The sequence below is a fragment of the Salarias fasciatus genome, chromosome 9 (assembly GCF_902148845.1).
Source record: "Salarias fasciatus chromosome 9, fSalaFa1.1, whole genome shotgun sequence".
Lineage (NCBI taxonomy): Eukaryota > Metazoa > Chordata > Actinopteri > Blenniiformes > Blenniidae > Salarias > Salarias fasciatus.
The window spans coordinates 8,232,376-8,248,546 of record NC_043753.1 but is presented as its reverse complement, the minus strand read 5'-3'; the positions used below and the strand labels follow the sequence as shown (position 1 = coordinate 8,248,546).

Sequence of the window (16,171 nt, the reverse complement as noted above, 5' to 3'; positions counted from 1 at the left end):
AAAAAATGTATTAAAAGTTTAGATAATTTATTGAGTTTACTTGAGTGAACACACGACAAGGCGCAAAGGTTACTATCCTAGCCGGGGTCCCGGGTTTAATTTTAATCATCAACTTATTCTTCTGACGCGAACTTTGGTGCGTAACTAGAAATAACGAATAAGGAATTGTGACAAATGCACAGATATAAACACTACACAGGATGGACATTTCTAATACGTCTGAAGCTGTGACAATTCACCAGGAACAGCCAAACATCATTCAGACAACAAAAGTACCGCTTCTCTGACTGCAAACACCAAGACATACAGAGTGAGCCTTGTACCACACAGCTGACATTCAGCTTCTGCCTTTATGGTTAAAAAAAAAAAGGAATTCTTCGCTCTTCTCCGCGGTCTCTCCATCTCACCTTGTGAGCGACCTGACTGTATCGCCTTGCAGCACATCTCAGATATCAGGTCGTATTTCGCCGGGTGCAGGAGGCATCATCCGCTTCATTCCACCAGACATTCCAAAGTTGGGTCCAAACAGAATCTACACAGGAACAGTCAGACAGACAGTTTTATTCAGCAACCGACTTCCGGGTTTATTGTGGGGCCTTGCATCTGTGCTTTCAGCCTGTGAAGGCCCACCTGTCTCCGCTGTTGAAGCCGCTGCTGCTCCAGCCGCTGCTGAAATCGTAGTCTCTCCCGTTCGATCAAAACAGGCAGCGCCAGGATCATGACGGAGGTCGTGCCCACCCAGAGTGCAGAGCGGGTAAAACTGAAACCCGGCCAACAGTTTCATCAGTTTGAATGCCAAAGTAAACACACTTTCCCTAAAATCTACTGCGTGTGGGTCTAAACTCTCGGAGTCTCTGAAATGTATCATGGAGCCAAAAGGAGACGGTGGTATCTAAAAGTGGTTGAGATTTGTTAAGTGCATTGAACCGTTGGTGATTTGGAAGCATACAAAGACTCGCCTGTTAAGGAAATCTGAGCGCACTTGGTTGTTATGCAACTAAGTCGAGATTAAAGTTATTAAACTGACCCACATGAATCTGTTTGAATCGAGGCAAATCTAACAATCCTGAACACACTTGTTAAAAACAAGCTTCAAGAGCAAAACCAGGAAAATCCCAATGATTGTTACTAAAGCACACAAGGCTTACGGGGGTAATGCCAATATTTGTTATTGTGGCGAGTTCATCAGTGATTCTTCCACAACTATGATGAAGCAGCATGCACATTTCTATGTAAATAAAGAGAAGCACAAAGTGATTTATTGGAAATCAGGACTCAGACTACCAATTATCCAACAAAACAGCACACAGTGCATCAATTATGATCCTGTTGTGGCATCTCTGGCATAAAGGCATGGCTTGGTCTCTACAACTACATTTAATACTGCAACAAATGTCAAGTGATCACTACATTAAAAATAAACTCTAATTAAGAAACATGACTGGAAGGCAGTTGTATAACATCATCCAACCTCCAGTGTTTTTTTTGTTTTTTTTTTTTTTTTGTGGCAGACTGACTTGAATGATGCTGAAGGTCCTAGTATCTGTGTTACCAGTTGTTTTCTTCATAGTGACAATAAAGTGTTTAGATGATGCAGAGACACACCTGTAAAACTTCTTGGCCAGCGACACAAAGCGGCGTGCAACACCGCAGCAATTGTGCGAACTCTCTCAGGGAACATCTCTGTCAGGCCCCACAACCTCTCCATTAGAGTCTCATCCAGCTGGAGGAAGAAAATACAAAGATCAACTTGTGCTGCAGAAACCAACGAACACCTCACAACAGTGAGAGAATGCTGGCAATACAGGATTATATTTGAATACATCAGGACTAATAACACAGCTATACCATACAAAAAAGTCCACTCTAATATTGTAGGTCCTTCCTCCCCATAGCTGTTAGACTGTACAACCAGCATTCAGTTATTTATCCTGAGCAATAATAACTTTCAACATTGTTTTGATATGATTTTTAGTTTTTTATAATTATTGTTGCTTGTATTATTCTTTACTGTCCACTCTCTGCTGAAACAATGTCGGAAAAATAAAGGCTTATCAATCAATCAAACAAAGCTTCTTTGTCCTTAGGTTTGCTCACGAAAATGATATGATATGCATCGTTCTGTTGAACGTATAAGCATAGTAGCATAATGCTCTGACAGCTTCGTGTGGTAAAAGTACAGAGTAGAGGTGGGCAACGATTAAATTTCTTAATCGCGATTAATTGCATAATGTTGTCTTTGATTAATTGCATTATGCGCAAAATGCAATGATGAATAATACAATACTGAATTGAAAAGTACTCTGTAATGACCATCCTGACCCCAGCCGGGGACAGCGAATTTACAATTCATCAAATATGATTTATAAACTTAAAACACCAAGTCTTTACCAAGATTGCCGCCCCTCAACACGCAGTTTCTTATGAGAGCACATTTATTCAAACTTCATTCTAGCTCCGACTCTCGGAGAGAGAAGACTATGGCGTCATTTTAGTGCCAAAATTCCACGCGCAAAAAAATCATAATCGCGCACAGTTAAACCACTCTCTGTGCGCGACATTACTTTCTGTGCGCGCGATCTCTTTCTGCACGCGCGGTGACATGGCTGTGCTGTCTGCTCGCTCGGTGGTGTTGCCTTTTGGTACTCAGGGGGCGGGCTTTGAGTTGACGCCACTCAACTCCTTCTCCTTTGTGATTGGTTGCTCTACACGTCGACTGTCTTCCGGTCAGAGCCAATCAGAGGTTAAGTAGGGCGGGTAGTCATTATTTGGCAGCAGAATTGGAAAATTGAGGAGTAAAATTCACACAACATAACCTCCATACAGTGATTTGATTACTGTGGAGGAGACCTGGCTGTTTCCTGGGAGGAGAAAGAATGAATAAAAACGTTTTCATGGAGCCATCAAGGCTATCTGTCTCAAATGTATATGTAAATTATATTTGATTTATATCTGTTAGTGTATGTCTGTTATTCATCTAATTATAAATCTGTCTTAGATTTTTTTTTTTAATTACTTTTAATTTGTATCTGCTAGTGTATATCTGTTATTTATTTAAGCGTATCTGTCTTGGATTTATATGTAAATTATATCTAATTCATATCTGTTAGTCTATATTTGTTATTTGATTATATCTGTCTTAAAATAATATTTAAACTCTATTTAATTATGTTGTTTATATCTGTTATTTAATTATACCTATCCTAAATTTATAGTTATTTTTTTCTCCTTTTTTCTGTCTTTTTCCCTCTCTCTCAGATTTCATTTGATTTTATGCCAGGATCAGTGAAGTACTTTTGCTTTTTTTTTTGTTTTGTTTTGTTTTGAGCAGGTGATATGTTGATAAGTTTCACAAGTCACAAAAGTAATAGACCCATTTGAAGACAGCAGATGTTTAGAGCAAACCAATCACAAAGGAGAGGGGGGTTGAGTGGCGTCAACTCAAAGCCCGCCCCCTGAGTGTCAAAACTCAACATCACTGCGCGAGCGGACAGCTCAGACATGTCACCGCGCGTGTGTAAAAAGAGATCGCACGCAAACGAAAAGTGATGTGGCGCGCGTAAAAAGTGACCGCGCGCGTGCGGAGAGGCATCGCGAGCGCACAGAGAGTGCTTTAACTGTGCGCGATTATGATTTATTTTTGCGCGCGGAATTTTGGCACTAAAATGACGCCATAGACGACAGTCTAAATTCAGTCATGCCAAATTGTGCCTCAGACTTACCTTTGTTAAGCCGGATTGTGTGTTGAAGGTAAATTTCCTTTATTTTGCGTGTTTTCAGCGCCGGAAGAAGGCCCAGCGGGCCGAAATGTTGCCCGGCAAAACACGTGACTTAAGTTTCATTTTCATTTTATTCATATTTGCACTTCTTATTTCTGTTTGTGCCTTATACCGACCTTTTCCTCGTGCTTGTTCTGATAATTCGGCCAAGTTCAATATATCGAATAATGAGGAATGGACCGTGTTTCACCGCAAAAAGCAAGTGTGTGTATTTTTGAGGCTCAGCTCGAGCATGGTGTGAGATTCTGAGGGCGCAGGACAGGTTCGGCTTGTTCATTCCCCCACAGTGTTATTCGGCCAGGGTGGGCCAGGCATACATCCGCACTAAAATATATCAAAATGAACTTATTTCATAGCTTGCATGTGTAGACCAATCTCCCAGACACAACTTTGAAAAGCATAGATTAATGGCGACATCTTTTTTCGCGCGCTAACGCCGCACATTGCTGCCATTCACGGCCCAGCTATAGCAGATACATGCTACTCGTGTATCTGCTAATTTACTAGCTTCCAAAATCTGAGGGGAAAAATGCAACAGAAACTAAACACGGTGTTGACGTCATAACGCACATTTTCGAGTTACTTTGTAGCATTGATGCGATACTCAAGTCTTCGTCTTCATCTTCATCCATCTCGCCCTGGGGGCGGCCGGAGGAAGCTCGTCGACGGGAGCTTAGCTTCATCTTCATCTCCGTCCATCTCGCCCTCGGGGATGTCCGCTGGAAGCTCCTCGATAGCGGCCACGGATTCAGACGGACATCCAGGCATTTTGCCAATATCCAGGTCCGTCGCCTATGGGGAACGATATAGTCTCTGCTCGTTTAGACAGAGTTGTTGTTGTTGTTGTTGTTGTTCTTGTTGTTGTTGTTGTTGTTCTTCTTCTTCTTCTTCTTCTTCTTCTTCTTCTTCCAATAATGGCGGGTGGCGACTAACAACTTAGGTGCATACCACCACCTACTGTATCTCTTGGTGAATGTACTTCAGGTTACATTCTAATCACCAAAACAAAAAAGGAAAAATAAATAAATACCAGAACCCTATATCTTGTGGAACAGACCTATTCCTTTTAAAAATCCCATCACTGTCCTAACGCCTTTATGATTACCTCTACCGAACACACCTTGTAAACTCCATCCCCTTTCTAATTCGTGCAGCCTGTCCTTTAAAACACTTCTCTGAGATTCATACTTTTTGCATGCCATCAGTACATGTTCCACACTCTCTTGAACATTACACACGTCGCACGTTGCCATGCTCGTACCGCTGCTGTTGTCATTGATTTTGCTTCATTTTTACCCATTGGGATTCTAATAACATTGTCATCAGTTAATTTTAGAAACTTTTTTTGCTGTTTCATCTGCCATTTCATTACCTGCTATTCCTATGTGTGCTGGAACCCAACAAAAAGAAATGACCAAACCAGCTCTCTGCAACGTGAGGAGGGCAGTGTGAATCTCCAGCAGTAAGTCGTCCCTACAAGTCTCCTTGGCAATAAGACTTTCCATAGCTGCTGCTGAATCTGAACAGATGACCACTCTGTCAGGCCGGACCTCCTCAACCCATTGCAGCGCAAGAATGATGGCGGTTATCTCTGCCGTGAATGTTATTACATAATCTTTTACTAATTATAATACTAAACTCAGGAATATACCTACACAATATTCCTGTAGCTAAATCTTTTGACCCATCCATATCTATATTTAGAAAACTATAATTCTTCTTTACATATTCTTCTACTAAAGATGCACCATTAACCCCACTCCAGTATTTCCTTCTTTTATTTAGATTGACATTTACGTTTGGACAAGGCAGAATCCAAGGGGGGACTGTGCCCCAGACCTGTGCTGGATCAACCTACAGTTTAATACTCTCAGCACTTATTCAACACACTATTTGCTGGCTGATCTGCTCCTGAAACCTTTAGCTTCACTCAAAAAATAAGAGATCATTTTAGGGTTGAAACGATTCATCGAATAAATCGAATAATTCGATTATAAAAATGCTTCGAATTAAATTCTGTTGCTTCGAGGATTCGTTTATTCATTGTGTACAGTGAAACTACCGTGAAACCGCTAGCGTGTAGCACCCGGAACTAAAGCGCAGCATGTTTCCGCACGAGAGTGTAAGCCGCACGGACATGTGGGAGCACGCAGAGCACAGCGCGGTGAAACGACGCGAGAAATGGAGAAAGCTGCGTTCACACCGCCAAATGCTTTCCGCGATTTTGCGTCAAAATACAATTGAAAACAAATGGGAACGCGCGTTCCACCAGCGTCGCGACGCGTCCGACGCGTTATGGCGGCGCGTCAGGGCGTTGAAGAACGGAATGAAGAAAATGCTGGCGAAAAGGAGGAAGCACAACAAAGAAAACGCCAGAAAATGTCAAAAGTTCGGACAACTTTAAACGAAAAAAAGGGAAGAGCTCAGTGCAAAGTCTGCACTGCCAAGCGGAGCTGGCGTATTATAACAGCACCACGTCGGAAAAAAAGTGACTGTATTCTACTGCATCCTTTGAATGCACTTTAAAATTTTAGGGCAGCTGTCAGTTTATAAAGGTGAATGTGCTGTTTTGGACTCAGCCTGAGTATTATTATTTTTGTTTTTTGCACAAGCCATATGGCAAATTAATATCAATAGGAATTGTTTAATAATACTGAATACTGTCTGCCTTACTTGAAGTGTTCTTTAATAATCAGCTTTCATGTGCATTTTTTTTTTAATGAAGGTAAGGCCTTAACCCTCTGTCAGGTATTTTATTTATTTTTTATTTAAATAATTTGTGAATTTAAAGTCCAATGTTCATCCTAGCAATGAGTGTTCCTGTGCAGTTTAATAAATGTTACTGCAAGCATTAGTAGTTCATTTTTTTGTCCGTGGTGAGTTTTATGCTTGCCAAAATAAAATAAAAAGAAATGATTAAAAAAATGTGTGTGTGTATATATGTGTATATATATATATATATATATATATATATATATATATATATATATATGTATATGTAATCCGATTAATCGATTAATCGACCAAATGAATCGATAGATTAATCGATTACTAAAATAATCGATAGCTGCAGCCCTAGATCATTTGTTCCTTCTTAAGCTCAGTGGAGTCTCTCCTCCCTCCACCAGCAGTGCGTTTGTGGGGGTTGTTCTCATTGCTCCAATTGCTGATCCTGAGAGCTCTATACTGGATCCTGTATAGCTTAGCCCTCTACTCTATTAATAGCACCCTGAATTATATCAACAGCATAATAAACATTTTTTGCCTTTTTCCAGATAGCACCGTCGTCAGCATATCGCAGAGATCCTATACCACTGCCTGCATTCAGAAGCCTTGTGGGATTCCATTTGAAATACTATATTCATCTGACACTTCATCCCCTACCCTCACTTTAATGGTGCGATTAGACAAAAAGCATTCCGAGACAAAAACATTCAAAGACAAAATGCCCAGTTTACTGAATGGTCATATAATTGAGCTTTTCCAGCTCATCGGCAACTTTCCTTCACTCCAGACTTTGTTAAATAGCCTAAGAACATAGTTCAGTGTTTCATCTGGGAGGTGTCTAAACATTGCATAACATAACTGGTCCTGACCAGGGGCTGAAAAGCCACTTCCAAGTAGCTTTTTTAAGTTCAACCATAGTTAAGTCCACATCTAGAGGAGTAGGCTCCCTATTCTTTTTCTGTGTCACATCTGGGTTTTTTTCTTGGACTTTCTCTTTCCTAAATCTATGAACCTGATCCAAATGACTACCACTATGTACACCTGCAAACTTTTTCCCCAGGAAATCAGCCCTTTCTTTGTTTGTGACAGCCCGGTAACCTCCATCTATAATTGTCTCCAGGAGTTCCTTTTAGCAGATTTAATAACTTTCCTTGCTAATGCCACCTTTTTTTTGATATTCTAAAATACTATCTTGGTTACAACCCTTTCTTAGGTTCCTACGAGCACGATTTCTGTCTTTAATGGTGGCTGTGCATTCATAGTTCCGCCAGGGGACCACTTTTCCCTTATATCCACCAGATTTTTTTGGGTATACACTGAGAAGCTGCATTCAAAATCATATTAGAGATGCTCTCATTGCATTGCTCAACATCCCCCTGCATAGTCAGCTTCTCACAGAGCTCTAAACAACATGTCTGGAACTGATCCCATACTGCCTGGGCAAAACACCATCTGTCTACTAGAATGTTCTCTTGAATATGCACTTCAAAATTAACTGAGCAAAGAATTGGGAAGTGATCGCTACCTATATTATTATTTAGGACAGTCCACTCACAGAGGTTGCTTAAATTTCCAGAGACCAACGTTATGTCTAATCATGACTCGCGGTTTCTTACTACATCCGCCCTCGTGGCTTTGCCATCATTCAGGCAGACAAGAGACCTTTCCTCCATCATTTCTTCCATCACCTTTCCGTTTAAGTCTGTATGCTTACTTCCCCAAAGAGTATTGTAGGCATTAAAGTCTCCACACCAGATTTCTCGCCTTTCCACTGTATCAGATATATCCAGAAATGTTTGCTGTGTCAACTTCTTGCATTGATTGTAAAAATTAACAATTGTAACATCACCTCTGGGGCTGCATACCTTAATCACTACACATTCCTGCTCTCTAGAAGCACCTGTCATCCTGAAAGCCATGGAGTCTTTAATAAATGTTAAGCAGCCACCACCAGGGGACTCTTTCGTATCCCACCTAACTGCTGAGTAACTAACAGAACCAAATCCAAATGTGGTCTTAACCATGTTTCTTGAACACAAATGACATCAGGGATCTTTGACACTTGAAGCACGTGAGAAGAGCTGGAATACGAGTATATTCCCTGACTTCATAGCTGATGAATCCCACAGTAACATGATTAGGCAGAGCATTTTTGAAATCCAATCCCACTGATAAGCTGTCGCTTTTAACACCATTCTTCCATCTTTGAAGCCGTGCCACTTTCACCACATCTTCAGCCACTGCAGTGTCAGCTTCTTGGTGCTTGGTTCATGCTGCACGTCATTCTTGTACTGTGACAGGGCTGTCTTTTCATGGTCACACCCCCGCCTGAAAGATTAAAACAATGGAACCTTTATAAACACCTCAAAGATATCATTGGAAAGGACAAACAAGCTCCAATATATTATGCTCCCATCTAAGTTCCCCCACATGTATTATTGCTATTACCAATTTTATGTACTATGTATGTTGTATCATCCAAATATCCAGAGAAGAAATGTTTCCTCCGTAGGGTGGCTGGGCGCTCCCTTAGAGATAGGGTGAGGAGCTCAGTCATCAGGGAGGAGCTCGGAGTAGAGCCGCTACTCCTCCACATCGAGAGGAACCAGCTGAGGTGGCTCGGGCATCTGTTTAGGATGTCTCCTGGACGCCTCCCTGGGGAGGTGTTCCGGGCATGTCCCACCGGGAGGAGACCCCGGGGAAGACCCAGGACACGCTGGAGAGACTATGCCTCTCGGCTGGCCTGGGAACGCCTTGGGATCCTCCCAGAGGAGCTGGAGGAAGTGTCTGGGGACAGGGAAGTCTGGGCGTCCCTGCTGAGACTGCTGCCCCTGCGACCCGGCCCCGGATAAGCGGTAGAAAATGGATGGATGGATGGATGGATGGATGGAAATGTAATAAAAAATCGACCAATATAAATGAGAATGTATTACGCAACAAAATGTGTGCTGTGTACTGTGACAGGTTGGATTTAACTCAAAATTATTACTTCAATACAGTCAAGTAGTTCTTGAAAAACTACTGATGATACTGAAACTGCAAGGAAAGCGTTACTGATATCGCAGAGTGGCTGTCGTGTAACATCAGTTAGTTGGAAATCTTTCGGTCGCTCACACGACATTCAGAAGACGTCATGTTTTTCAAATGCAAAAGTGATGGGGCGCAGTTTTCAGCGGTCATCCATAACTTGATAGAGTACCTGTTCTCGGAACAAAGAAACACAAAAAGATTTATGAACTAATTACAGCAAGAAGAAGCCACCTCAAAACAGATTAACTACCGACACACAGACAGCAGGTGACAGCTCTTATTAACTGAGCTTTATTTAAGGCTGCGAATGCATCAGCGGTGCTGTGGACGCAGGCTAATCTCAATGTTACTTCCAGTCAGACATCTTTCATGTTGCTCTTGACTGTGAGGACAAAAGCTCTGCTAATGCAAAAGCCAACAGTCGACTGAAGGAGATGGCGAGATAGCAGCTCTACGGCTGTTCTCATGAAGAAGCAATGATGTGGCTCATGCCTCATTTACACGACGTTTCAAATGAAAACGTATCGTTTCAAGAAACAGTTTTGAAAAGGATTTCTCTACATGGAAATGGAAACACGGAAAATGAGAAAGTGAACATTTTCACTTGAGGATATTGTTGCATAAAAGGTGCATCAGTGGTTTTTCAATCGTATTCAGTCATTAGGGCAGTACTGTAGTGACGGATTTTCAGTTTAGGTTTCAAGTAGGGCTAGCAACAGATTAAAAAAAAAAATGTTTCTTTCTATCATCACGATAAGTTTAGTGCTTCAAAATAAAGCGCTATAGGCAGAGGAGTCGACTATGGGTGAGATCAAAGGACGGAAAGGCTTGCCGTTAAAATGCAATTAATAATTTTAATCTTTCATGGATCACATTAATCTAATTGCAAATAACACGTTCACGCTGACAGCCCTAGTTTTAAGTAACCACATGCATGCTATTATTGTTTCTGACTAAATTTATCCACCAACAAGAAAATACATCTTCAACATTTTTAACACATTATACTAAACATCCCTTCATTATGCCATGAAACATTGGTACTGTTATAAACAACATACAGTCATCGTTTTTCAAGCTTTTTTCAAATCAAAGTCAAGAGATTTCAACTGTAGGAAAGAAAAATCCTTTTTCATTCAAGGAAAACTCCACATGTTAGTCAGCAGGGCTTCACAGAGTTCTATACTGCCTGTTTTTTTTTTTTTTTCGAGCGGTAAAACATGCTTTCTTGAAATCAGCGTGGCTTTCTACGCGTCAACTTCAAAGTGATTAAAGGTGGAAACAATATCACTGCAATCATGGGAATGTGCTTTTAAGCTAATATTAGCTTCCAAGTTGTCGAGCGAAAGACAATATTCAGGACTGGTTAAATTTCTCACCCTCTGTTTGGTATAAACACCTTAAGACCTATTCTCAACTTGTAGTACAGATGGAGAACCCTCCCTCCAGCTGTTCAGTCGGCGCTGTCCAGACCGCCGCAGAGAAGAACAAACCCATCCATCCATCTTCTTTACCGACGTTCCTGTTTGAAGGTTGCAACTGACAAGGTACATCCAAGTTGTAAATTCCCCAAAATTTCAAAGGCAGTTAATTCCCTTTACAAGAAGGCGTTAATGACATGTCACCTGGAGTTATAACCTGATTACTGCTGCCGACATGTTTGCATAACTGTTCTTTCATCATTTTGTAATGACGGCTATATTTTTCAACTTGAAATCATCTGATGCCGACTATGCTGCAAAGAATACAGCAGCGCTTTGGAGAGTTTTGAAGGATTTATTTGTTGGTGAAAACTTATCTCCCCCCCCCCCGCCCCCCCCTTTATTCCCAAGTGGGCGTCAAATGAGTGACAGTAAGCAGAGTGGAAGAAAATGTGCACATTGTTACAAAAGCATTCAATTCAAGGGCACAATGAGGGAAATATACAACAGACGTGGCGACAAAGCAAAATGATTGTGTTTATTGTCATCATCAAAGCTTGAGTCTGCAGATGTACAATGAAGCTGAACAGACAGTATTCACAAGACAAAGTTTCAAGTGAAAATGCATCTTTTTTTTGTTTCAAACAAGTTTCACATCTAAATGTCCATTGACAGGGAAACAGCAGAAACACTGAAAATGATGTAGTCAGCATGCCAGACCACTGGTAGGTACGGTTGATTGTTTCAGTAATGAAACCACACACAACTGGGCACAGAATTTTTTTTTTAACAAACTTAACCAGAGCATTTTCAAAAGGTTGCATTTTCAGCAACTCAGAACACCATTTTAGTAAAAAGGGACAGCCAGAATTCTTCAGAATGTTTCTGCTTTCACTTCAAAACTTCATTTAAACAGGGTCTTAATTGATGGAAAATCAAAGTATGACGACATTCTTTCACAAAACGTCTCAACGAATATAGCATTGTCGGGGATGACCATTTAAAGCATTTATTTTACCGTTCCACAAGCTACAGTGACAAAGAAAAAAAAATACCACTTGCAGACTTGAAAAAATGTGCAAAAAGAAAGTATTAACAATATTCACAGATGGTTTTGGTGTTTTCTTAGCTCTTCATGGCTCCATGATCACAGCCAATAAAAAAACAATATTAGCAGCCAGTTCACGATCCCAAATAAATTACAAATAATAAACATCTCAAGAGTGTAGGACATCTCCTAAGTTCATGTTAAACACTTTAAATACAGAAAATATAGACAATTGGTCTTGAAATTCACAGTACTACCTTGTCAGGTGGCCTTTTTCCCGCCCAGTGCCCCTGTAAGACTGAGGCAGTAGGACCGCCTCTGTGTGGCCGCAGACACGAGGAAACAACATGGCGCCTGGTGAGTGTTTATCCTCAGAACTGTAAATGTTTGCGCTTAAGTGAAGGAGTAGGACTGTCAAGTGAGCACCTACATAACTGTTTTATGAGGAATCATGGTGGGAGTTTTGCAAGCGGTGTAGCAAACAAGGAAGGAGTGAAGTTTGTTGCCGTGTGTGTTTGTGTACATGCACTATACCCGCAGTCCGTGATGGACGCTGCTCCATCACACAAAGTGTTGTTCTTAGAGGGATTATTTGTTTGTCAACACGGTGGATGGACCAACTGACCGGCTGTTGTGTTCATCTTGCATTGTTTGCTCTCGATGTTGTCTGAATACCGCAGCAGTTTATCACCCAGTGATAAAATAAGTTATGCTGCTAAATTATCGTTGGTGGATCAGACACTCTCAACGACCTGTAGCATTAGATGCAGCTGAGTTTGGTGCAAAGGTGTTTCTTTCATTGCATTCTCACAGGACTCTTTACAGACTTTACAGCGGGCACGTGTGTGAGCTCCAGGGTTAAGGTAGGCAGGCAAATTGCGATGGACACACCAGTGACAATGGCCTGCTCAATCTCACAAAATCAAGATAGTAAGTCACCATTAAAAAAGCTTAAACAATAATTTGATAACAGTCCCAAGACTCTCCCAATTAACTTTATATCTCATGAGAACACAGCGCATTCCTTGTTTATGGTCAAGAAGCAAAATGAGTGAGAAAATGACAATTCGGACTCGGAGCTGTCCGTGGTGCTGAAACATGGCTCTCCAGGGCCTACACCCCCCACACACAGAGAGAGCAGAATTTATAACATATAGTTATCAAGTTATTAGGGATGTCAAAACTAGCACGATAATAACAAGCGAAGTCAAATTACTGTTGACTTCACTAATTTATTTGACGTAAAATTAACTTGTGCACGTTTTGTGACCCTCGTCTTGCACCGTAGTTTGGGAAACTGAGAGGTCCGCGATGTGATCCTAGATACTCTCGTACAGCATATGGTGGTATGCTCCTTAAAGCTGTTTGTGATCAGGCATAATATTTTGTGAGTGGCTCCTCCATAAGATGGACACTGCATAGGCGTCTGTTCCAATCAGCGACTACGTATATGATGTCTGTGTCTTTTCTGTTACTGACAAAGAGGACTTGCTGTTTGAGGTGTCTGTTATTGTGATGCATGAGCTCAATCAGTTTTTGTTAAAAAATGTTTGGAAAACTGGACATTGAGTAGGTTGGACACTACATGGTCAGATTATGACTAACTGATGTTCCATTCAGGTGAAAATGCCCTTCCCGCCTATTTTTTGAGCATGCAGAATGTTTGAGGTTATGTGGAGATTATTCTGGACAGTATTTGATCATATTCTAGATTGTTGTATCAACAATAAACATGCATTTATGTAAATGAAGCATATTCATCCACTCCCATGTTGATGAGAGTATTAACAACTTGATCATTTTCTGTTTAATGTACATTTAGAGTAAATTAAAATATGAACGATTAATTTGCCATTAATCCAGAGTTAACTATGGACAATCATGCAAATATTCGCGATTAAATATTTTAATCAATTGACAGCTCTACAAATATTACTTCAATAGAATATCAATCAACTTTGTTTCATTTTCAGTAAGTTCTTCCATTTCATTAACATAAACCCAGAGTTTCCACATGTTTATGACGAAGTTCATGAATCCAGATGGTTTCATGTTGCAATTCCAAAAGAGGGCACTTTAGGTTGAATATTACTTTTTTGTTTAGAAATCTTTATTTATAATTGAATCCCTGATTTGTTTTAGTTTTCATTTACACTAATATCTTTTTTCCGAATAGTTCAAGGAACCCCACTACAAATGAGCAATACTTTGCACTGTGATAACATTTAATGAATCAAAAGTATGACATTGTGCCCTGCTGTATTTTACTTCTTTATCTGTTTTTTCAACCAAAAATGTTCTTTGCTCTGTTTACAGGGCACTTTAATGAAAGAATTGATCATTGGGGAACCTGACTGAAATAAGGTTGAGAACCACTGTTATGGACCATAGAGGAGTCAGTCAACGACATAAAGTAAAAGTGACAAGTATTATCCATTGAACCTTTTCATGCTCCTTGGTGTATCATCATCACTAGATATTCAGGAAAATTATTTTAGAATTTTTTATTAATGAAATTACAAATTGGGCTATATTTATGAAAAGAAAAAAAAAACTTTTTTTTTTTTTTGCACCTCAGCTAGGGTCATATGGTTAAAAGCTATTGCTTTGTGCCATATTTACCCTATGTACTGCTATCTAATCAATGGCATTGTAGGATAGGCTCGAGCTACACTTTAATCTTCCTCTTGCAGACTTTCACTTTCTTCTGATGAAATCCTTCTTTGGTCTTTGACTCGCTGGGGATAAAACATCAGTTAAATTACTTTTTAAGGTGAAAGGTGAGTTGGCACCCAATGGAAGTTAAGAAACAAAGCAGCAACTGAGGCTGACACCACCGCAGCGGGCTGGAAAACCATTAATGTGAGAAGGAAAATGCTTTTTTTGGGATATGCAACAAACAACTGTGAAATTCAGACAGCTGAAAGATGAAATGAACACCACTGATTAGTGGGATATATTCGACTTTGAATTTTTGTATTGGGAGCAAGAAAATGAAACCCTGTCTTTACAGGTCAGTTTCTATCAAAAGTTGTACGAGGAAGGAAGACAGTGAACTGGCAGCAGGGTCATGGATGGTCAATTCTCAATGATACAGGTGGTTTCAGCTTATAGGAGAGTCATCTGAGGTGAAGTTCTTACCCTGGAATTGGCTGTCAATGTCTTATCTCACTTTGTGAAGGTGCCAAAAGTCCTTTGGAAAGATACTGAACCCTTACTTGTGCTCAATCGTTGGCGAGAACCTTGCATGGCAGCTGTGGTGATTAGTATGTAAGAGCGAGTGGATGTGACCGGTTATATAAGGCGTGAAGACGAATGAAAGGGTAAAATGTGCTATGCAGGTGTAAGACCATTATCAGTCATCAGTCACTTCCTGTGAAGTCCTCGCCTCGATGGGTCAGGGGTCTTCTGACAGCAGAAGAACAACCAGCTCCATCTTTGACAGGTCGAATTGGCTGATCAGTGCTGACGTGCTGGGTGTGCGATATGACGATATAAGATCGTTAAGGATTATAACGTCGGGACGATCTCATAAATCAGGAAGATCGTTGAACCGTCTATAGGGCACGTTCTCCTCGTTATTTTTTCACCAATATATAATATTTTTTGGAGTGGTGATGTCACCTGAAAGCTTCAGATAATATTAACTAAATATTCCCTCTAGTGCAGTTATCCACATACATAATAGATACATGCGAGCAACATTAACGATGATTTAAAAAAAAAAAAAAAAAAAAAACGCAGCCACAGCCAGTGCTGCATTCAAGTTGACTCGTGGATGCAAAGGCAGCTAACAACGAGCGGAGCGCGGTGTGACAGCTTCTCTAACTGGAACTACTGCTGGGTGGAGGCTATGTCAGGCAAAGCTGGTTTACAGCAGCAGTACGGGATCTACCAGAGATCAGCCGCCATAGAAGCATCCTAACAAGCTGGAGGGAGACACTGAAGCTAGCACCGATGCTAATGCTAGCTAGCGAGCTACCGCTAGCAGTTCACAAGCTAGCATGAGGGATTTTATATACAACAAATCACAGAAATGTGAAAAGACACTTAGTGAACATACCATCAAGTTAACAGCTGAAATGACCTTTTTGTCTGATAACTAGTGGAACGTCTGATTTAATGGGATTATGAGGGGCTGTATTTCAATGGAGACAGAGCCCTCT

The 16,171-nt window shown here is 40.7% G+C and overlaps 1 pseudogene; it reads right to left on the bottom strand.

Annotated features, from left to right (window-relative positions):
• Positions 1–445: 445 nt before the first annotated feature.
• Positions 446–4,547, bottom strand: LOC115394706 (mitochondrial import receptor subunit TOM22 homolog; annotated as a pseudogene).
• Between the last annotated feature and the right edge of the window lie 11,624 nt (positions 4,548–16,171).